The sequence below is a fragment of the Anser brachyrhynchus genome (assembly GCF_964034855.1).
Source record: "Anser brachyrhynchus genome assembly, chromosome: 3".
NCBI lineage: Eukaryota > Metazoa > Chordata > Aves > Anseriformes > Anatidae > Anser > Anser brachyrhynchus.
This window is the reverse complement of record NC_137696.1, coordinates 70964778-70985439: the sequence shown is the minus strand read 5'-3', so window position 1 is coordinate 70985439 and position 20662 is coordinate 70964778. Positions and strand designations below refer to the sequence as shown.

Genomic DNA, 20662 nt, shown 5'->3' with positions numbered 1-20662 from the left:
CTGAAACATATGAGAACCATTATGTTTCTGTGCCTTTATCTCCAAAGACCAGGATAATTCATCTTTATCTGTCTTTTGCTGAAAATAAATGTCGGGGCACAGAACCATATATGGCTGCTGCTCACAGCAATGAGAGATTTTGTAGCTGTTGCTAAGCCTTCACAAACAAGATGATATAGTAGGCTAAACCTCTTTAAAAGCTTCTGGGTTTAACAGTAGCTCTCTGAGAAGGATAAAGGTAAGAAATGATTAAGCTGCTGTAAGTATTCAGAGAGCTGAAACAAAAACAGCTTACACCTGAAATAAAGACAAAACATGAATGGGTTTTGCTATACGATGGTTTTCATATCTGTGAGGTGCAGGATGACAAAAATAGCTGGGAAAAAAAGTCTGCAAGAGGCAATTAGAAACATGGGTGAAAACAGAGAGAGAATTTTTGGTCTAAGTGTTGTTGAGTGCGGGATGTTGGTCTATTAATTTCACTTGCATTCAGGAAAGGTGAAAGTACATTTTTTTTTTTTAAATGAACTGCTTTGTAGCTAAGATATGCTGGCCTTTGCCCCTGTTTGAAATAACTCACAAGACCTCAGACTTGGCTAGAAAGATGTAACATCATCTTTTCTTTGAAAGAGAGAATTTGGCTGTAATGTTTAATTTATTCTGAAATACTATGAATTGCATAGCATTAAAGTATTCCTTACTGAGGAGTAGTATCTGTGGGTAACAGGCAGAAAATGAGTCAGTTGCCTGTTCCTCACTAGCGACAGCACACAGAAATCTGAATCATGGGTATTATTATCCTTTATGATTCCAGGTGAAAGTGGGAAAGGTTAACCAAAATCTTCCAGCAGATGACTGCAATGCATTCTAATGCAGTGTTGAAAATACTGCTGATTTCTAAGTGTGCAAATACCTTGGTGTTGTGAGTTACAAATTAGATCCCTCAAGACATATGGGAGCAGACATATTTCCATTTGTAGGTTCTTAGGTTATCTCACTTCTACAATCTATATGAATTTTTAGCAGAAAAAAAATGGTTTCAAACTGCAGTTGGTTTATTTTGACAAAATACATCTTAACTGTCTTTTATGGCAAAGAGTGTTTTTGACTTGTCAGTCTGCAGCCTGAGGCAGGAAATTTCACACAGGATCTTAAACAAAACTAATTTAATGATGTTCCAACAGTGGCTGTGAAAGGGTGAGTCTTTATCAGTTGCGAGATTTCTCTGCTTTGTTCATATATATTTTCTAGAGAAGAGATAGTATTTTTGAACCACCTGCTTGGAAAAAAAAGCAGTCTTCATTCCACAAGGCAGAAGATCCCAACGATCCCTGCTAACATCCGGATTAAAGCTTGCCTTCAAATTTGGTCTATTTTCTGTCCATCGCTTCTTGTTTGTGCACTTGGCATCAGCTGAAATTACCAGCTCTTTGGGATGCTCAGTTGCTCTTCAAGCTCAAAAAGGTGCAGAGCCTAACACTACTAACTCTACTTCAGCCTTCCTTTTCTTCTAGGAAAGAAAGCCTTCTATCAGGTGACACTACTTCTTGTCCCAGGTTGTTGACTAATGATATATTCAAAAACATAAATGCAATCAAAGAAAGAGTTCAAGCAAACAGGATTATGTTGCAGCCTTTGAACTGGAGTATATTTTGCTCAGTGAAATGCAGAGAATTCCCCTCCCCCCAGCATTTCTTCTTAATTATTCAAAGTCCTATACCACAGGGATTGCTTTTTTTTTTTTTTTTTTTTTTTTTTCTTCAGATACTGGTTGGATTTTATATCTAGCATTCTGTGAAGACAGAGTAATTCAAATTTTCAAGATGAAAATTAAACATATTACAAAAATAATTTACTGAAACTGGGTATAAGTCATATAATAAGAAAATGTCATTGCCGTGAGTCGTCTAATTCACTGACCAAACTGTTTATAAAACTAAATTACATTTCAGATTGCATATTACCTAGCTATGTATTAGTTTACATATAACTGCGCTTTTGTTTTAGGGATGCTAATTCTTTTAGTTTGAAAAAGAACCTGATGATATTTCTGTATTATGGTAATGCTTCCTTCAGTAGTAAATGTTGTGTACCTAAGGTAAAAGCAGATATAAGAGTTTCAGATATAAAGTTTTATGCAGATGCTATGTTAGAGATATAAGCAATTCATTCCCTTCAAAGCAGCAAAAGTTAACGAGGGGTAAGAATTACGTGTGAAGAGAGATCTATTTTATACACATGTAAACCAGTGACAGCCTCAGGTTATCTATTACAATGTCATTAAATATATCTGAACACGGACACGGAAAGCTCATGTGGTTAATAGGTGGCTCAGAGGCTGGTGCCAGCATAGAAATTTTGGGTTTTTTCACCATGGGGAGCTTTACTCGGCACCCGGCCTGATGGCCCCAGATGGGTCTCTATCTCCAAGGGGAAAACGAATCCTAGGCCAGGAGCTGGCGGGGCTCATAGAGAGAGCTTTAAACTAGGTAAGAAGGGGGACGGGGCTCAAACAAGGCTTGTTGGAGCTGTGCCGGGGGAAACAATGGCTAGGCCGGGGAAGAAGGCGATGGCCCAGCTGAAGTGCATCTACACTAATGCACGCAGCATGGGTAACAAACAGGAGGAGCTGGAAGCCATTGTGCAGCAGGCAGGCTACGACTTGGTTGCCATCACGGAGACGTGGTGGGACCGCTCCCACGACTGGAGTGCTGCAATGCCTGGCTATCGGCTCTTCAGGAGGGACAGGCAGCACAGAAGGGGTGGTGGCGTGGCTCTCTACATTAGAGAATCTTTTGATGTTGTGGAACTCCAGGCTGGGAATGATAAGGTTGAATCCCTGTGGGTTAGGATCCGTGGGAAGGCCGGCAAGGCTAGCATCCTGGTGGGGGTCTGCTATAGACCGCCGAACCAGGATGAGGAGACGGATGAGGAGTTTTATAGGCAACTGACAGAAGTTGCAAAATCGTCGGCGCTTGTCCTCGTGGGGGACTTCAACTTCCCGGACATATCCTGGAAACACAACACGGCACAGAGAAAGCAGTCTAGGAGGTTTCTGGAGAGCGTGGGAGATAGCTTCCTGACGCAGCTGGTCAGTGAACCTACCAGGGGTGGTGCCCCGCTAGACCTTCTCTTCACAAACAGAGAAGGACTGGTGGGAGATGTGGTGGTCGGAAGCTGTCTGGGGCAGAGTGACCACGAAATGGTAGAGTTCTCTATTCTTGGCGAGGCCAGGAAGGGGACCAGTAAAACTGCTGTCTTGGACTTCCGGAGGGCTGACTTTGAGCTGCTCAGGACGCTGGTTGGCCGAGTCCCTTGGGGGGCGGTTCTGAAGGGCAGAGGAGTCCAGGAAGGCTGGGCGCTCCTCAAGAAGGAAATCGTGATGGCACAGGAGCGGTCCGTCCCCACGTGCCCAAAGATGAGCCGGCGTGGAAGAAGACCGGCCTGGCTCAACAGAGAGTTGCGGCTGGAGCTTAGCAGAAAAAAGAGGGTTTATAATCTTTGGAAAAAAGGGCGGGCCACTGAGGAGGACTACAAGGATGTAGCGAGGCTGTGCAGGGAGAAAATTAGAAAGGCCAAAGCTCATCTGGAGCTCAATCTGGCTACTGCCGTTAAAGACAACAAAAAATCCTTTTACAAATACATCAACGCGAAACGGAGGACTAGGGAGAATCTCCATCCTTTACTGGATGCGAGGGGAAACCTAGTTACTAAGGATGAGGAAAAGGCTGAGGTGCTTAATGCCTTCTTTGCCTCAGTCTTTAGCGGCAATACCGATTGTTCTCCGGACACCCAGTGCCCTGAGCTGGTGGAAGGGGATGGGGAGCAGGATGTGGCCTTCGCTATCCATGAGGAAATGGTTGGCGACCTACTACGGAGCTTGGATGTGCGCAAGTCGATGGGGCCGGATGGGATCCACCCGAGGGTACTGAGAGAACTGGCGGAGGAGCTGGCCGAGCCGCTTTCCATCATTTATCGGCAGTCCTGGCTATCGGGGGAGGTCCCGGTTGACTGGCGGCTAGCCAATGTGACGCCCATCTATAAGAAGGGCCGGAGGGCAGACCCGGGGAACTATAGGCCTGTCAGTTTGACCTCAGTGCCGGGGAAGCTCATGGAGCAGATTATCTTGAGGGTCATCACGCGGCACTTGCAGGGCAAGCAGGCGATCAGGCCCAGTCAGCATGGGTTTATGAAAGGCAGGTCCTGCTTGACGAACCTGATCTCCTTCTATGACCAAGTGACGCGCTTGGTGGATGAGGGAAAGGCTGTGGACGTGGTCTACCTTGACCTCAGTAAGGCTTTTGACACCGTTCCCCACAACATTCTCCTCAAGAAACTGGCTGCTCGGGGCTTGGACTGGCGTACGCTTCGCTGGGTTAGAAACTGGCTGGATGGCCGGGCCCAGAGAGTTGTGGTGAATGGAGTCAAATCTGGTTGGAGGCCGGTCACTAGTGGAGTCCCCCAGGGCTCGGTACTGGGGCCGGTCCTCTTTAATATCTTTATTGATGATCTGGATGAGGGCGTCCAGTGCACCCTCAGTAAGTTTGCAGATGACACCAAGCTAAGTGCGTGTGTCGATCTGCTCGAGGGCAGGAAGGCTCTGCAGGAGGATCTGGATAGGCTGGAGCGATGGGCTGAGGTCAACTGCATGAAGTTCAACAAGGCCAAGTGCCGGGTCCTGCACCTGGGCTGCAACAACCCCAAGCAGAGCTACAGGCTGGGAGATGAGTGGCTGGAAAGCTGCCTGGCCGAGAAGGACCTGGGAGTATTGGTGGATAGTCGGCTGAATATGAGCCAGCAGTGTGCTCAGGTGGCCAAGAAGGCCAACGGCATCCTGGCCTGTATAAGAAGCAGTGTGGCCAGCAGGTCGAGGGAAGTGATTGTGCCCCTGTACTCGGCTCTGGTGAGGCCGCACCTCGAGTACTGTGTTCAGTTTTGGGCCCCTCGCTACAGGAAGGACATGGACGTGCTCGAGCGAGTCCAGAGAAGGGCGACCAAGCTGGTGAGGGGTCTGGAGAACAAGTCTTACGAGGAGCGGCTGAGGGAGCTGGGCTTGTTCAGCCTGGAGAAGAGGAGGCTCAGGGGCGACCTCATCGCTCTCTACAGTTACCTGAAAGGAGGCTGTAGAGAGGTGGGGGTTGGTCTATTCTCCCACGTGCCTAGTGACAGGACGAGGGGGAATGGGCTAAAGTTGCGACAGGGGAGTTTTAGGTTGGATGTTAGGAAGTACTTCTTTACCGAAAGGGTTATTAAGCATTGGAACGGGCTGCCCAGGGAGGTGGTGGAGTCACCATCCCTGGAGGTCTTTAAAAGACGTTTAGATGTAGAGCTTAGGGATATGGTTTAGTGGAGTACTTAGTGTTAGGTCGGAGGTTGGACTCGATGATCTTGAGGTCTCTTCCAACCTAGAGAAATCTGTGAATCTGTGAATCTGTGAAATTTATTTTCATTACGTATGTTTAGCTTATGTGATTCATTATAAATGATTTATAAATGAAATTATGTGTCATGGGAATGTTGTACAAAATAATGAAGGATGTTTTAGTGGTTCTCCTTCAGCATTTATCCAAAGAGGTTTTATCTTTCTGCAGCACAGCACCAGAACACAAAAGTACTTACAATACTCTGATACCAAATCGAATAATCCACTGTCAGCTCCTACAAGTACAAAGTACATATTTTAAAAGTAGGGTGGTCAAGAATTGGTAGGGGATACAGCTGGGACAGCTGACCTGAACTGGCAAAAAGGACATTCTGCATGATGGAATGCCATGTTGAGCAATATAAAGGGGGGTAGAGGAAGAAGGGGTGGGGTTTTTGGCTGACTGACTTGTATCAGGTGGTAAGCGGCTGCCTTTATATCATTCGTTTTTTCCCCTATTTCCCTGTCTAATAAACTGTCTTTCTCTTGACCCATAAAGTTTCTCACTTTTGCTCTTCCTCTTCTCTCTGGTGTCCTGCTGAGGAGGGAGAGGGGAGTGAACAAGCAGCAGTGTAGGTTCTTGGCTGCTGGCTGGGGTCAATTCAAACAAGGTCCCACGTAAACTTCAAGTACCTTTCAGCTACAGACAGCAACTAGAACTGTTCCCCTGGATGCAGGTAGGAGGTATTTTGACTTTTGCAGCTTGAGGTGTAATCAGTCTGGGAGCAAGGGCAGAGCTGGAACAGAGCCCTGGGTCATGGGCAGGGCTGGGGGGGCTGGGCAGGGCCAACAGAACTGACTGGCTTACAGAACTGACTGGCATATTTGCGAGATGCAGCAATGTTAAAGTGAAATCACTTTAGTGCAATGCCACTCACAGCTCTTGCCAAATCGCAAAAGGAATAAACTGCAAACCATCCTTTTGGAACAAAAATGTCAGTAATCTTACTGCCTCAAGAATATCTGCACTGTAAGAGGCATCTGAAGCTACCTAGTCATATGTATAGCCCTTTGTTAGTTCTTTCACTTTTTGCCTCAGGCTGTATTTTTTTCCAGCAGATTCCTTATTTCGTAACAGTAGATTGCTGTGGCATAACGACCACACGGACACCAGGGTTCTTTTAGGATCAGCAACTGCTACTTCTTTATTGATGACATAACTTCATTACATCTCCCTTATCGAGGACAGGCTCCCTTCTTATACCATTCGCCCCACAGCAGTTCTTTCCCACTAACTGTTCGTTGGTCAACAACTTTGCCCGGCAACCGCAAACCCCCAGCAACCCCCATGCCCCAACGGCCGGAGAACAAGCAACCCGAGACGGCAAGGCGTCTCCTGAATCACCCCTCTTTGTTCCCTCTAAACTCTTTACATTCCTGATGGCCTCATCGTTAAGAGTCTGATGTTATCACCAACCATGGGGCTTGTCGACCCCCATGGCCACACTCCCACAGATTGCGCCTTTGTTCTCTTCTGATTACATCTTCTGTTTCCTGTTTTTCATCGTTATCAAGTTATTGCCTTAGAGAGTGATGCTTTCTGTCTTTCAAAGTTAATTTCCTTGATGTATTTTACTTTATGTTGCATTTGTGTCTAGCATTTCTTGGATTTGCTGATTTTTTTCTCAGCTATATTTGGCAACATACCTTTATGTATTTTTTTATCTTCCTCTTTCTCTTTTGTTCTAAACTTGTCCATAAAACTTCATTATTCTTCCTTTTGTTATAAATGAAGATACAACTCAATCTGAATTTAGTAATATTTATAAAAGGCAAGTAAACAGCGCTGGGTGTGCGGGGAGTCTATGCTCTACCAACATGCATGCACAACCGTCAAACTTTCTAAATATAACATTGCTTTTACATATTCATAAGAAACCCAAGTATGCCTATACATATGTACAATCAGAAAAGGTATCAACTGAAACATAAACATGGCAAAGTTTTCCGAATTCTGGCAAGTGTTTAACAGACAATCCTTTAAGTCTATTACTCTTAATGTCCATGACTGTGTTAGCATTCCCGAAGACACATAATCCTCAAAGTGATTATATGAAGGTGCTTTTATTAGGCGCCGGAAGTTAGGGGCATGCCTGCCCAAATCTAACTTCGTCCGATTTGTTCACTCACGTTCTCTTTTATCTCCTAAAATATTACAAATGCATTAAGTTTTACAACACATCTATGCATATTCATTTCCTAGCTCCGCCTAGCCCCGCTTCGTATGCTAATTATCTTATCAGTCCTGCGCTTGCGTGTCACTCTCTGGTGGTCGTCCAGGCGGTCGTCGGGATGAAGTAAGATGTCTTCATCAGAGTTGAACTTTTTACCTTTTCTTCTTACACGTGCTCTCTGAGCCCTTGGTCTCAGTCCAAACTGTAAGGTTGGTTTGATCCAGTTCCCGGGGTCCGAGGGGTCCCTGTTATCTAGATGTCTTGCAAATTTGGCATTCTTTTAGTCCTCCTCCTTACTCCTCATCATGAATCGGTGCATTCTCTCATGCTGTCTTTGCACATATATTTTGTATCTTCCAAGTGCAGCCCAGACACAGTACATCGCAAATGTAACACATATTAAGCAATATTCATTGGATAAATGTATATTTCGTCTTCTTTTACCAACAACTGGGGGAGCATAGCTGGAGTTGGTAATCCTGGTTGAAGTGCTCCCATATCTTCCATGACTTCATTAATTTTTCTCAGATCATATAACAGTCTCCATTTTCCATTCCTTTTCTTGATTACAAACACCGGAGAATTCCAGGGCTAGTCGTGGGAACAATATGTCTCACTTTAAGTTGTTAAGCAACTCGGCCTTTGGGCCCTATGTATCCTATTCCTCCCGGATCGAAGGGAAACAGATCCGGCTCCTTTTCAGGGCCTATAGGGCCTGGATCAAAAGGAACATCCAGGTCACCAGGGGCATAACAGCAAAGGCCTGCAATGGCGGTAGCGGCGGGGGGGCCAAGGTGTAGCAGAAGGATCGGTGGACGAGCCCGCAGCTCCCTCACTATCTGGCAAACCACATATTTCTGACTGTGGTCACACGTGGCTCTTTAAGGCCTCAGAGACTGCTCGCCAGGCGCCGAGCAATCCCACCGCAACCTTGTCGTTTTTAGTAGCAGAGTCACACACTTTGACCTCAGTTTGGTCCCATGTTTCAGGATCATAAACTGTCTGATTGTTAATAAAGGGAATAAGCCGTAAGGTTACCAGGACAGTCTTTGTTTCTAGGGACGTATGATTCCCCATAGCACGCAACTGCTTACCGTCGGCCAGCGAGGGGCAGTTGTGTGCGCGGGTCCGCTTCTCTCAGCTTGAGCTTCCTTCCAGCTCCGGTGCGCCTATTTCCAGCGACTTTCTATACGAGCTTCTTAGAGCGGTTTGCTGAGTTTGGCCGAACCCATCTTCATTAGGCGATCAATGTCCCTGTTCGTTTTCTTCAGGTCCCTGTTCGGGTGCCATTTGTGGCGTAACGACCACACGGACACCAGGGTTCTTTTGGGATCAGTAACTGCTACTACTTTATTGATGACAGAACATCATATCATGTTGCATCCCATACTGAGGACAGGCTCCCTTCTTATACCATTCGCCCCACAGCAGTCCTTTTCCACTAACTCTTCATTGGTCAAACAACTTTGCCCGGCAACCAGCAAACCCCCAGCAACTTCTATGCCTTAATGGCTTGAGAACAAGCAACCCGAGCCGGCAAGGCGTCTCCTGAATCACCCCTCTTTGTTCCCTCTAAACTCTTTACATTCCTGATGACCTCATCGTTAAGAGTCTGATGTTATCACCAACCATGGGGCTTGTCGACCCCCATGGCCACACTCCCACATCTCCCCCTTCTTTATTAACATCAACCATCTTCTTGACACGAATTATTACTCCATATATCACACTTTAGAGCCTCTTTTTCTGTTTCCCTAATCCTTCTCCCCATCAGCTGATCAAAGATTTCTTGAGATCTTTGAAGCTTTTGTTCCACTGGAAGTCTCTTGCTAAACTCAATAGCTTTGACCTAGTGATTAATTTACTTCACAATTCCACGTCTTGTCTTTTCTTTTTGTTAGTTTAACTCTGGTCTCTTATTCTTCTCTTCAACTTCTTTCAAACACCATTTCTCAAAAGCCTGGCAACCTTGCCTCTGAGAAGATTATAGGCCATGTCTCTATTATCTTTCTCCATGATCTACATCTCTCTTAGAGATGTTTTTCTTGCAAATGCTTCCTATACTCATCTTAGAGATTTGATTTCTCAAGTTTTGCCTTGCACTGTGTTTCTTTCTCCTGCACAGTCTCTGTCATTTCTTCTCTTGAGACATCATTTCTTTTAGCCAGGCCTCCAGAAGCTGCTCCCCATCCAGCCTGCACTTGGCTTTCCTTTCGTCCTACTCTCTTTGCCACTTCTGCAGGCTTTCTGCCAGCAGCTGCCACCTTTCTTTCTTCGCTCAGGATCTGATTTTCTTATCCTGCCTTCTCCCCTCCCAAGCCTTGGAGGCCTGCAGCTGCATATCCTGCTTCATGTCCTCTTTCATGTCCTGCTCCTCCTGGCACCCAGACAGTACCAAGGCAGCCATTGCCTCATCTCTTTCAGTATTTCTCATCACAGAGACCATGGAGCCTCCTGGGGGACCTGGCTAACCTCAACTGGTCCCGACAGTAACAGCTCCAGCTCCTTTCTCCCTGCCTTACTACAAGCAGCCCATCCATGGAGAAGGAAGGTGGGCAGGGGGAGATGGGCATAGTGTCCCAGCCTGCCTCAGCCTTTGGGGAGATGCTGCAGAAAGGAGAGAAACCTCCATGAGAGAGATCATGAGAGCTCTGCCCAGAGCTGACGGCCTCATCGGATGGGTGGGAATATTCCCTATCCCAGAAGACTGCTGCAGCCCTTGCACTGGTAGGAACAAGAGAGCATCCCACACTGCCCTCTGTTCCATCTTGTGAGGAGGCCAGTGCCATCTGATCTGGTTGTCAGATCCATGGGATGCATCTCACTGGGCTAGGTGTCTGGGGGGAGTGTCACATGCATTACTGCATATCTAACACTTTCCCAGGACCACTACTTTAAGGTCTACAGGATTTTACTAGTACCACAATCCCCCCTCCTACCCCTCCCTATCTGAAATGGAAAGAGTGGGATTGAGAAAAAAATAAGTTATTTACGATGTTAAAGACTATACTAAGGATAGTTGGGACTAAAGACAATCTTAACATGGTGCGTTTCTTTTAGTCATACCAGTTGAGGTGAAGTTTATTTTACAGCAAATGCCACAAGGAATCCATCCATGGCATTACAGGAGAATCTCTTTGCAGGAGTTTGTGAGCTTGCACCTAGTATTAGTCACAGCTTTGGATGCCAGTGGTGCTTAAGTGGACTTAAGGACCTGAAGAGGAATTTCTGATCTTAAATCAGAATATAGCCTCTAGTTCTGCCAATGTGATGAAAGCCTCTTCCAACAAGGTGCTCTTGAACCATCTGCTGGGTAGTCTCACCAGATCCTTCAACCCTATGCCATGGAAGGCCACTTGGTTTCTTTGTTTGCTTTGGAGTCAGGCTATGGAGTAGAGTGCTAGGGGATCACGTTCTTCACGTCTAATAACATTAAAATAAATTGCTGTGATTTAAATCAGCTGAAGCTCTTTTTAATCTCAGCATGTGTACTAAGCAGCACAAATAGAAGTATTAATCCACCCTGGATGTTATGAAGATGTAGATTGCTGTGACTAAGTCTTTAATCAATAATTAAGAGGCACACACTGCCTTCTCAGAGACAGTTTTCTCTTAACTTCCCAATGAAAGAAGCTGAGTTTTTTTCAGTCAACATAAGTTCTGTTTCATGGCCAAGAAGTCTCCATCTGATATTTTCTTAAACCTATCTTGAACATTAAATAAGTACTGGATACTCTTATCAAAGGTTTGGCTTGTTTTCTTATGTAATACTCAATTCTTTAAAATCTGACTCAGAAATCTTGATTATTTAAATACTCTGATACAGTTATTTTGTATATGCAATTTCTTTGAACATGAAAATAACTCCCTAAACCGTTTAATGATCAATAATTCAAACTAATCACCCAACTTTGTGTATATCTGCTGCACTTCTGTACTACAACAGATAGAATGTTTTGTAATAACAAGCGTTGTTACCCTCCTTTAAAGTGACAGAGATAATTCTGTCTAGGGATAGTTATTTTAGCAGTTGCTAAGCATATACCTCAGAGCAGAAAGCACATGGAAAATGATGCAAATGAAAGCAGACGGCCTTCTCAAACTATTTGCCTGTGAATTTGTAAAATGATTTATGAAAATGCAACGTATGGAGATGAATTACAGAAGGACCAGTTTTGTCATATGCAAAAACCATGCCTATGGGAGCAAGGGCAAGAAAACAGAGTTCTACTAACCAAAACACTGTAAGCATGCTGAAAATGTGAGTACCTTTGCACTAAAACATTCCGGTATATGACATTCCTTCTGGAAAAAAAATCTTTTGATTGAAAACCTACCAAAAAAAAAATAATCAACAATGTTCCTAAGGACCTGTTAAGAAAAACAAAACCGAACAACAATAACAAAAAATCCCACCTTGTCCCAGTTTTAGAGATGAGGAAATGAAGAGGACAAATGGGAGCATTTTCTGAGAAAGCAGAAAAGCTCCTCTGCCCCTCTTTCTTTAGCTATGATATACACTCAGGAGTGTTTCCAGATATTTAAGCCAGAGTCTGTATGCTGTATCCTTTCAGCAAACTTACAACCCTACATAAACTATGCAAGAACATGATATGAAGGTGGTATTATTAACAAGAATTATATAATTTGTAAGAGAGTAATGTTCATTAAAGCAAATAAGTGGCCCTGTGTTGTCTATTTAATCTCTTAGAGTATAAAGGGAAATGGCTTTATGCTAGTGATCAAAATGTACTTTTAAAAATTCATTAAAATGGTGTCTTTGTAGTCTTTTTTGTGGACTTGGTGTCACATTTTAAAGATGCAGGATAATTGCTGCAGTCAGCCATAGAATCAGTCTTTAGGTACCTGAATACTAAAATAGCTATATACATAGAGTAACAGTATAAACAAAAGCCGAAGTCAAATATTTTACAGTATTTCACTTCTTTCACCTGGGATAGTTATGTGACTAGGGAAGTCTAGTTTTCCTCTCACCTGCCCACAAGTTGCAGCCATTCAAATAAATTAATCACTAAATAGTACTAGTAATATATAGCTAGGAGAACTAAAAGAGAAGTGGCTATTGTTTTCCACTGTCATTGCTTCTTACTCCTGCAGTTTAGCTACAACCCTTGTCTGATCATGTTATGTGTTTGTGTTGCAGGATCTGAAGTAGAGATCCAGGATTCATACTTTGGGTTGCATTTAACTAGCCATAAAATGTAATTACAAAAACCAGGCCACAGTAAGAATACATCTTTCATGATATTGTCAGATATAGGCAGTGAGGTTTAAGGAAATAAATTGATTAAAACCACCAAAATAAATCTTTTCTTTTCTTGAGGAAATAAATTAAGTATATGAAACAATTACTATCTGTTATGAGAAATGCTGTAGGTGAAAGGTTTCTAACCTTCTGACCAGGATAGAAGTTCAGGGTGGATTGCTTGTGTCACATGCAGTAAACAACAGATATCTGCAAGCATAAAGGAAGAAAACAAATATTTGACAATGTTGTATTAAAATTAAACAGACCACTTCTTCAGCTTGTATAGAAATGTGTCTATCTATTGATTCTCATAGAGGTTTGCTGCTTTACATGTGGCTTGTCCTGAGAAAGTATTTTTTTGATTATCACTGGGTGGTAGGAGATATTATGCATAGAGATTGAGCTGATCAATAGAATAAATATTTAACTTGCCTCACGATACTTGCAGCTTGGATGTTGGTTCAACATGTGCCAGAGAAGAGCTAGCTTTAGTGTTCATATCCTGGTGTCTGAGAAGTTTGAGTATAGACAAACTGGTATAATGGTAGACACTTGCAAGCTATCCTGTCTTAGCTTATCTGCTGAAAGGGGAGCTGCTTACCAGGGCAAAACTTTTGCCCCTTGACAGTAAACAGATGTGAACTGTGATAACAAATACTTGTATTGATGATGCTTATATTTAATTAAAATGCCCCAACTGATCAAAATGTTACAAGAGAAGATTGAAGGGTTTATGAAGCAGCAATGCCTGTTTTTTTGTCTGAGTAACTCAGCCCACGTGAAGTTTGCCACTGCACCCACGTTTTTCCCATTAAAGCTGCTCCATGGAAGCAGGAAGCATTCTTGAGGGAGTCCAGTAGGGTGCACTAGGAGGCTACTACACATGCAGCTGCTGGGAAATTGCACTGAGATCAAACAACATGAGGATTAATTTGTTTCTGCTGGCTTTTTTTCTTTTAAAGGTGACTACATTAAACTGGAAAACAACAGTACCATTTAAGAATGATCAAAACTGTCACGTAAGAAATTGCAGGGAATTTAACATATTCAAGACTATATCACCATGCCACATTGGACCGCTTTCCTCAGAGAAGTGTTTTAAATACAATTTCATTTTGTGAGCACTCTACAATCGCAGCAGAATCATTCATAGCGTGATTGAGGTCAGTGATTTTGTCTCAAAGTATGTCTCACTAATCACTTGGCTTCATGTGTTATTGGTTGTGAGGAAGACCCTAATTATGTTTCTACCCTGCAAAGGGGCTGGTTAACACAAAGAAATCTCATCTCCTTTTATGATGTGTTCAGCCCAGCAGTTACTTTTGTTCTAAATTGGGCCTGGCAGCCTCCAGGGTGAATGATTGACGTGTCAGTGTGCTGAAAGAAGCCAGAACCAATTCTCTTGTCTGACACCTCCTTTCCTCCTCAGAATATTAATGATGAGTGACCCAGCTGAATGAATGAAAAGTGCACACATCCCTCGTGGCTCTGTGCAGATGCTCAGAGATGACAGCAGGCCTTGCCCAGGAGAGGACACAAAACCATAAAGCCATCTGGTATTATGTAGTGAGCTTAATCTGTTCACTGACTTGGCCAAATGCTTGGTAAATCAAACGTTGACAGGAAAGGATTCATAATATTTATGCTTAAAAAAATACAGTCAAAACATTGCAAAAACTAGCAATTGGAAAAACTAGCGTTGGAAAACTAGCAATCCTAGATGAACTCCTGTAACAACACAAAGAGTATAGCCCAGATTTCGTTCTGGGAGAATAGGCAAGAAAAATATAAAATTGTTTTAGATAAGAGCAATAAGCCATTAATTTGCTTTAATAGTGTCTTCAGTTACGCCAGGACTGGTTTCAAACAGCACAGGGTATGTGGCATGATCACCACAGACTCTTATAGCACTTAATCACAATTTCCTAAAACATCCAGAGAGCCAGTCTTGGAAGCCATTACAGTCACTTGACATTTACTAGCTGATAATTAAGATTTGGTTGAATCAAATCTTCTGTCTATTCTTAGCCTGTATTCATTGTTATATTACAGACTGATAGTAGTAAAGATACTGTATGACTGTTTGGACTAGGAGATATAATGCATAATCAGTGAGCAGATTTCTTTATTTGATCATGTCAGTTTTATTTATTCCTTCAATAAAATAGATTCCCTTTGGTATCATACCATTGAAGATTTCCTGCTTAAATGTTTTTAGTATCTCACTCAGCAATTCTGGCACAATAGACAACCAGAAAAAATCCATGCAAACATGCAATAGATTATTTCTCATTGTGACATCCATATTCAGCTCAAAGACAAAACACCTTTTCTCACCACTTTTTGCATATTACCTCTTTTATTTCCAGGGCAGTAAAAATACAACCTCTTCCCACCTTCAGTGCCTTTCTCATCTTCTGCATATTCCATGCTGAATACCCTTAGTGTTTTCACAATACCCCAAAGAGCGGTGATTCTTTTTCATCCCTACAGGAGACTCTATTCATGCACTGAGCAACTTCAGCACTATTACAAACCTTCCCGCTAGATAGCTTTTCTATTTCCTTCCATACCACATGACAGGCCAGTCAGACTTACCTGGTTGCTGCAAAATCATTTTGCCCTGCACTTCAAATCCTTTTGTGTGGCCCCATTTGATTACCTCATTTGGTTCTTTCCCATCTTCCATATTCCAGTTCACCTCCCTTTTATTTCTCAGCAGCTGATTTCACTTACTTTAGCTGACCCCTTTTCACTTTGCTTGGCATACATCTCACCTAACTTAGATAGCTCCCAACTCTAGGAAATAAATATCCGGTCTAAACCAGGTATCTGGTTAGTGGAGAGAAAGGACACCTTCAGAGCACATTTATTTCATCCCAGTCAAATACAGGTATTTAAGTTAAGTGAGATGAATTGCCCTCTGGGTATTCTCTCCATATACAGGGAGACACCTAGTTACACCTAGTTTGTAGCTTACAAAGCAGGTAAAATGGATCTCAGTTTTAATCAGTTTGCCCAGAGTTTTCCCAAGGACCATGCTCCCTTCTGCTTCAACAGCTTATTTCCTACTACCTTATATTCCCACCCTTGGAATCCATCCATCTACTATTATTTTCTCTAATTACATGTGCTTTAAAATCTATGTCTTCAAGAAAATATGTAAACTTTGACTGTAAACATGCTTAAAAAAATTAAATTAAGAAAAAGGTTTTGTTGACTTAAAGCTTTGCAGACAAAGTGTTTGTTTCTAGGGCATTGCCTTTTTTCTCTGAGAGAGTGCCTTTTTGTTCTTGTTGCAAGTAGAGATTGTTAAGGCAAGGCTATTCAAGTTTACAAACTAAAACAACAACTTACAACAGATACCTGAATAATACCTGTTACATCAGACCCATGAAGACAGGATTTGGCTGATGGCCAGGCATGTGGTATACAGAGTGATGATTCAGGCCTGAATTTGTCTGAGTTATTCAGAAGCAGCATGGGAAATGTTTTTTGTTTATTTTGTTTTCTGTTTGAACAGAAGCCTTTCACTACATTACAGCAGTAAAATAAAAAAATGGCCTGTAAAATTTGTTTTTCTGTTATTTTAGAAAAAAATATCCATCAAAATATTTTAAGCTGGTGAGAATAGTATCTCCTTTCTTTAGTTTTGCATCTTAAAAATAACCAATTTAATTTTTAAATAATTGCAAAGAGAATCACTCTCAAATTAGACCATTGCAAGATAAAACATGCAAGTTGATTTCCTTCCCTCCCTCCCTCCCTCCCTCCCTTCCTTTTCTATGCAGATACAAAGCTAAATCATAGTTGTGCCACAGGAACATTTGTCTAAGTACCATAAAGAATGTAGAGCTGCACTTCAGAGATTTATGGCAATTCATTGATCAGTCTTGCTGAAAAACAAGGAAGTTTTTTTTTTTTTTTCTTTTTGCCTGTGGTCTGCTATCTAATGGGTTGTCCTTTTCAGCTTAAGCAAGATGAGATGATGAAATCTTTAACTGCTAAAATATCTGATAAATGTCTTTGTTAATGTATGTTCTTTTCCAGATTTTAAAATATATCATAATTATCATATTCCAGTGGACAAAGGCATTAACTCATTTCAGTAAAAAAGATTCCTTTCTCTTGGACTAGACGATCTTCAAAGGTCTCTTCCAACCTCGGCCATTCTGTGATTCTGTGTACCAAATTCAGCTTTGAAACTCCTAGAAAGGGCTTAATTTCTCTCTTTATGAAGAGAATGTAGTAGCCTTGCCTCAACTGACTAGACTCCCAGATAACTCTCTGCTCTTCCCCAGTAGTGTTCCAAAGAAACCTCTGGTGAAAACAACAGATAGGTCTCCAGGGCCTGGATCCAGGAAGGCAGCTAGTTGCATTTTGCATTTTGAGTATTATGTTTCTGCAAAACCATTTTACTAGACTATTCTTTAAAAAAAAAAAAAAAAAAAAAAATTTAATCTTTTAAATGCTTCATTTTGACTTTATTTATTATTATTATTATTATCATCATCATCATCATCATTATTTAATGGATGACAGCCAGTGGGTTCTTTTGTAGTCTGTGCCCCCACAATTTTCAGCCAAGGCAGTACTGATGCTGGAAACCTAATAGCAAAACAAGATTTTCTCACACTCATGCATATAAATCCTGTCTGTGAAAAATCGTAGTAGGTGTGTGTACCTATCAATTCGTTTGGCTAGGCCATGGTCCAAAAGGAAAACCAAACAACAACAACAAAAACTGGCAGGAGAACAAAGTTTAATCAGTGAAAGCTTTTATTACAACAGAAATGCCAGGCGCCTCCAACAAAGAGAGATGGTATTAAATCAGAGTCAAATTATTGAAGGCCTGACTGCATCATTCCCCTATTGAATGCTAAGAGAATTTTTCCTATTAGGATTAGATTTAGGGGGATGGGAGTGGGGAGAGGCCAAGTTTCCATCTGCTAGCGCCAAATCAGAGAAACTGTGCAGATGGGATAGGTCTCAGCTGAATGGTAGAGGGCACGTAGGTCTGTGATGGATGCATTTACACCATGGGATGCAATCCACTTAGTCTGCATCTCTAGGGTGCTTAGGACACCTTAGGACACATAGGATGTTAGGACATTTTCACTCTCCACTGCCAAGGGAGAAAAAAAATAAATCAGTGGCAGTAATTCAGGGGAGTGTCCTCAGAATGGACTTAGCTCAGTTTCAAATGGTCTGAACCACTGGAGAACAATTTCCTCTTCTACTAAACTAATCTTAACTTGAATTATTTGGTCTACTAAATGACTCCCTCAAACATGACTGTGGGACCAGCAGGAGCAGTACAGGTGTGCAGTGTGGGTCATGGCTCTTGTATCTGCTCACATTGAACTTCCAGACCCTTGGGAAACCTTCCCATACCACCACTGTGCTTGTGGCTTTCGGGAGGATGCTACTCAGTGGCATCTGCATGGGAATAGGGACCTCTGTGTGCCGTGCCTCAAGAAAAGGCAGTCATGGCAGATAAACTCAAATACAGGTATAGAACAGAGAAACAGGAAAGGCAAAAAGAACAAGTATACATTGGTTATGCTTATGGTTATGGTTAGGGTTAGGGTTAGATTTAGGGTTAAGGTTAGGGTTGGGGTTAGGGTTAATATTATGGTTAGGGTTACTGTTAGGTTTAGGGTTAGGGTTAGGGTTAGGGACTTTAGGGTTAGGGCTTGGTTTAGGGTTAGGGTTAGGCTTAGGGTTGTGTTTTGGACAGGCATTATGTTTAGGTTTACGGGTTGGGTCAGGTTTAAGTTTCGGTTTATTGTTAGGATCATTAGGGTTAGGGTTACGGTTAGGGTTAGGGTGACGGTTAGGGTTTGGGTTATGGTTGGGGTTTGGATTAGGGTTAGGGTATGAGATAGGGTTAAGGCTGGGATCATTAGGGTGAGGGCTAGGGATAGTGTTAGGGTTAGGGTTTGGGTTAGGGTTAGGCTTAGGTTTAGTGTTAGGGTTGGGGTTAGGTTTAGGGTTAGGTTCAGGTTACTGTTAGTGTTAGGGTTTGGATTAGATTTAGGGTTAGGATGAGGTTTCGGGTTAGGGTTAGTGTTAGGGTTAGTGTTAGTGTTAGGGTAACGGTTAAGGTTACGGTTAGTGTTACGGTCAGGGTTACGTTTAGGGTTAGGTTTAAGGTTAGGGTTAGGTTTAGGTTTAAGGTTAGGGTTAGGGTTTTTAGAATTATGGCTAGGTTTAGGGTTTGTGTTAGGTTTAGATTTATGGTTAGGGTTAGGTTTAAGGTTAAGGTTTGGGTTAGTGTTAATGTCATTAGGGTTAGGGCTAGGGTGAGGGTTACGGTTAGCACTACGCTTACGGTAAGGGTTTGGGTTATGGTTGATATTTGGGTTAGGGTTAGGGTTCGGGATTGGGTTAGGGTTAGGGTCATTAGGGTGAGAGCTTGGGATAGTGTTAGTGTTAGGGTTAGGGTTAGAGTTAGGGTTAGGTTTAGGGTTAAGGTTAGGGTTAAGGTTACAGTTAGGGTTAGGGTTACGGTTAGCATTAGTGTTAGGTTTACGGTTAGGGTTACTGTTACGGCTACGGTTACGGTTACAGTTAGCATTAGTGTTAGGTTTACGGTTAGGGTTACTGTTACGGCTACGGTTACGGTTACAGTTAGAGTTACATTTAGGGTTTGTTTTAAGGTTAGGCTTTGGGTTAGTGTTATGGTTACGGTTAGGTTTAGGGTTAGGGTTATGTTTAGGGTTAGGGTTAGGATTAGGGTTAGGATAAGGGTTAGGGTTAGGTTTAAGTTTAGGGTTAGGGTTACGGTTAGGTTTAGGGTTATATTTTAGAGTTAGGGTTAGAGTAATGGTTGGTGTTAGGGTTAGGATTAGGGTTAGGGTTAGGATTGGGTTAGGGTCAGGGTTGGGTTTATGGTTATGGTTATGGTTAGGTTTAGGATTAGAGTTGTGGTTTGCATTACGGTTAGGCTTAGGGTTAAGTTTAGGGTTATGTTTATGGTTAGGATTAGTTGTAGGTTTAGGGTTATGGTTAGTGTTAGGGTTAGGTTTAGGGTTGGTATTAGGGTTAAGGTTAGGGTTAGTTTTACAGTTAGAGTTAGGATTAGGGGTACGGTTACTGTTAGTGTTAGGGTTAGGTTTATATTTAGGGTTAGGGTCAAGGTTAAGTTTAGGGTTAGGGTTAGGTTTAGGGTTAGGGTTTTGGTTAGGGCTAATGAGAAATGCTTTCTTCCACACAATTTTCTGCTGATTACTAAATATTAATTAAGCTTTACAGTCTGGGTCCCTTTCAGCAATGAAATGAATACATTAGCTATTGTCAGCTATGAAGAGACTATTTGGATTGACAAAGGAAAATAATTTATTTTCTGGCATGATGAAGTCTGGGATCCTTCACTGAAAGACAGCATTTAAGGGACACAATAGTAAAACCAATAAGGAGGGGAGGAAAGAAATAATGGTGCTGAATAAAAAAAAAAAAAGGTAAAATAGGGTTGTTATTCTATTTTTAAAAGGGATGGACACATATGATGAAAAATCCAGTGTGGATTTAAGGTTGTGGATGGGAGGGAGATAAGGAGCTTAAGCCCTTTGCATTAGCACCAACTGGTGCTGTGCACGCACGCCTGTGACATCGGCTGTGGAGCTGCACAGCCCTGCTGCTGCGGCTGGGTGAGGTGCCAGGGAGGGAAGGGAAGCAGTCAGTTTGTCAGGTGGGCACACCACAAACTCTGGCTTCCAAGCTTGCCCTACAGGATAAGTAAAACTAATGAGATCCTACCAGTGACTGGAGTAGCTCCGAAGTGCCATCCTTTTC

At 42.5% G+C, this 20662-nt stretch overlaps 1 long non-coding RNA gene across 1 annotated transcript; it reads right to left on the bottom strand.

Moving 5' to 3' along the window:
* Window positions 1-6538: 6538 nt before the first annotated feature.
* Window positions 6539-15547, bottom strand: LOC308193538. The gene is made up of 2 exons (XR_013949709.1): window positions 15464-15547; window positions 6539-13072 (listed from the first exon to the last, which is right to left on the bottom strand). It is a non-coding gene; the product is annotated as an uncharacterized lncRNA (long non-coding RNA).
* Window positions 15548-20662: the final 5115 nt, after the last annotated feature.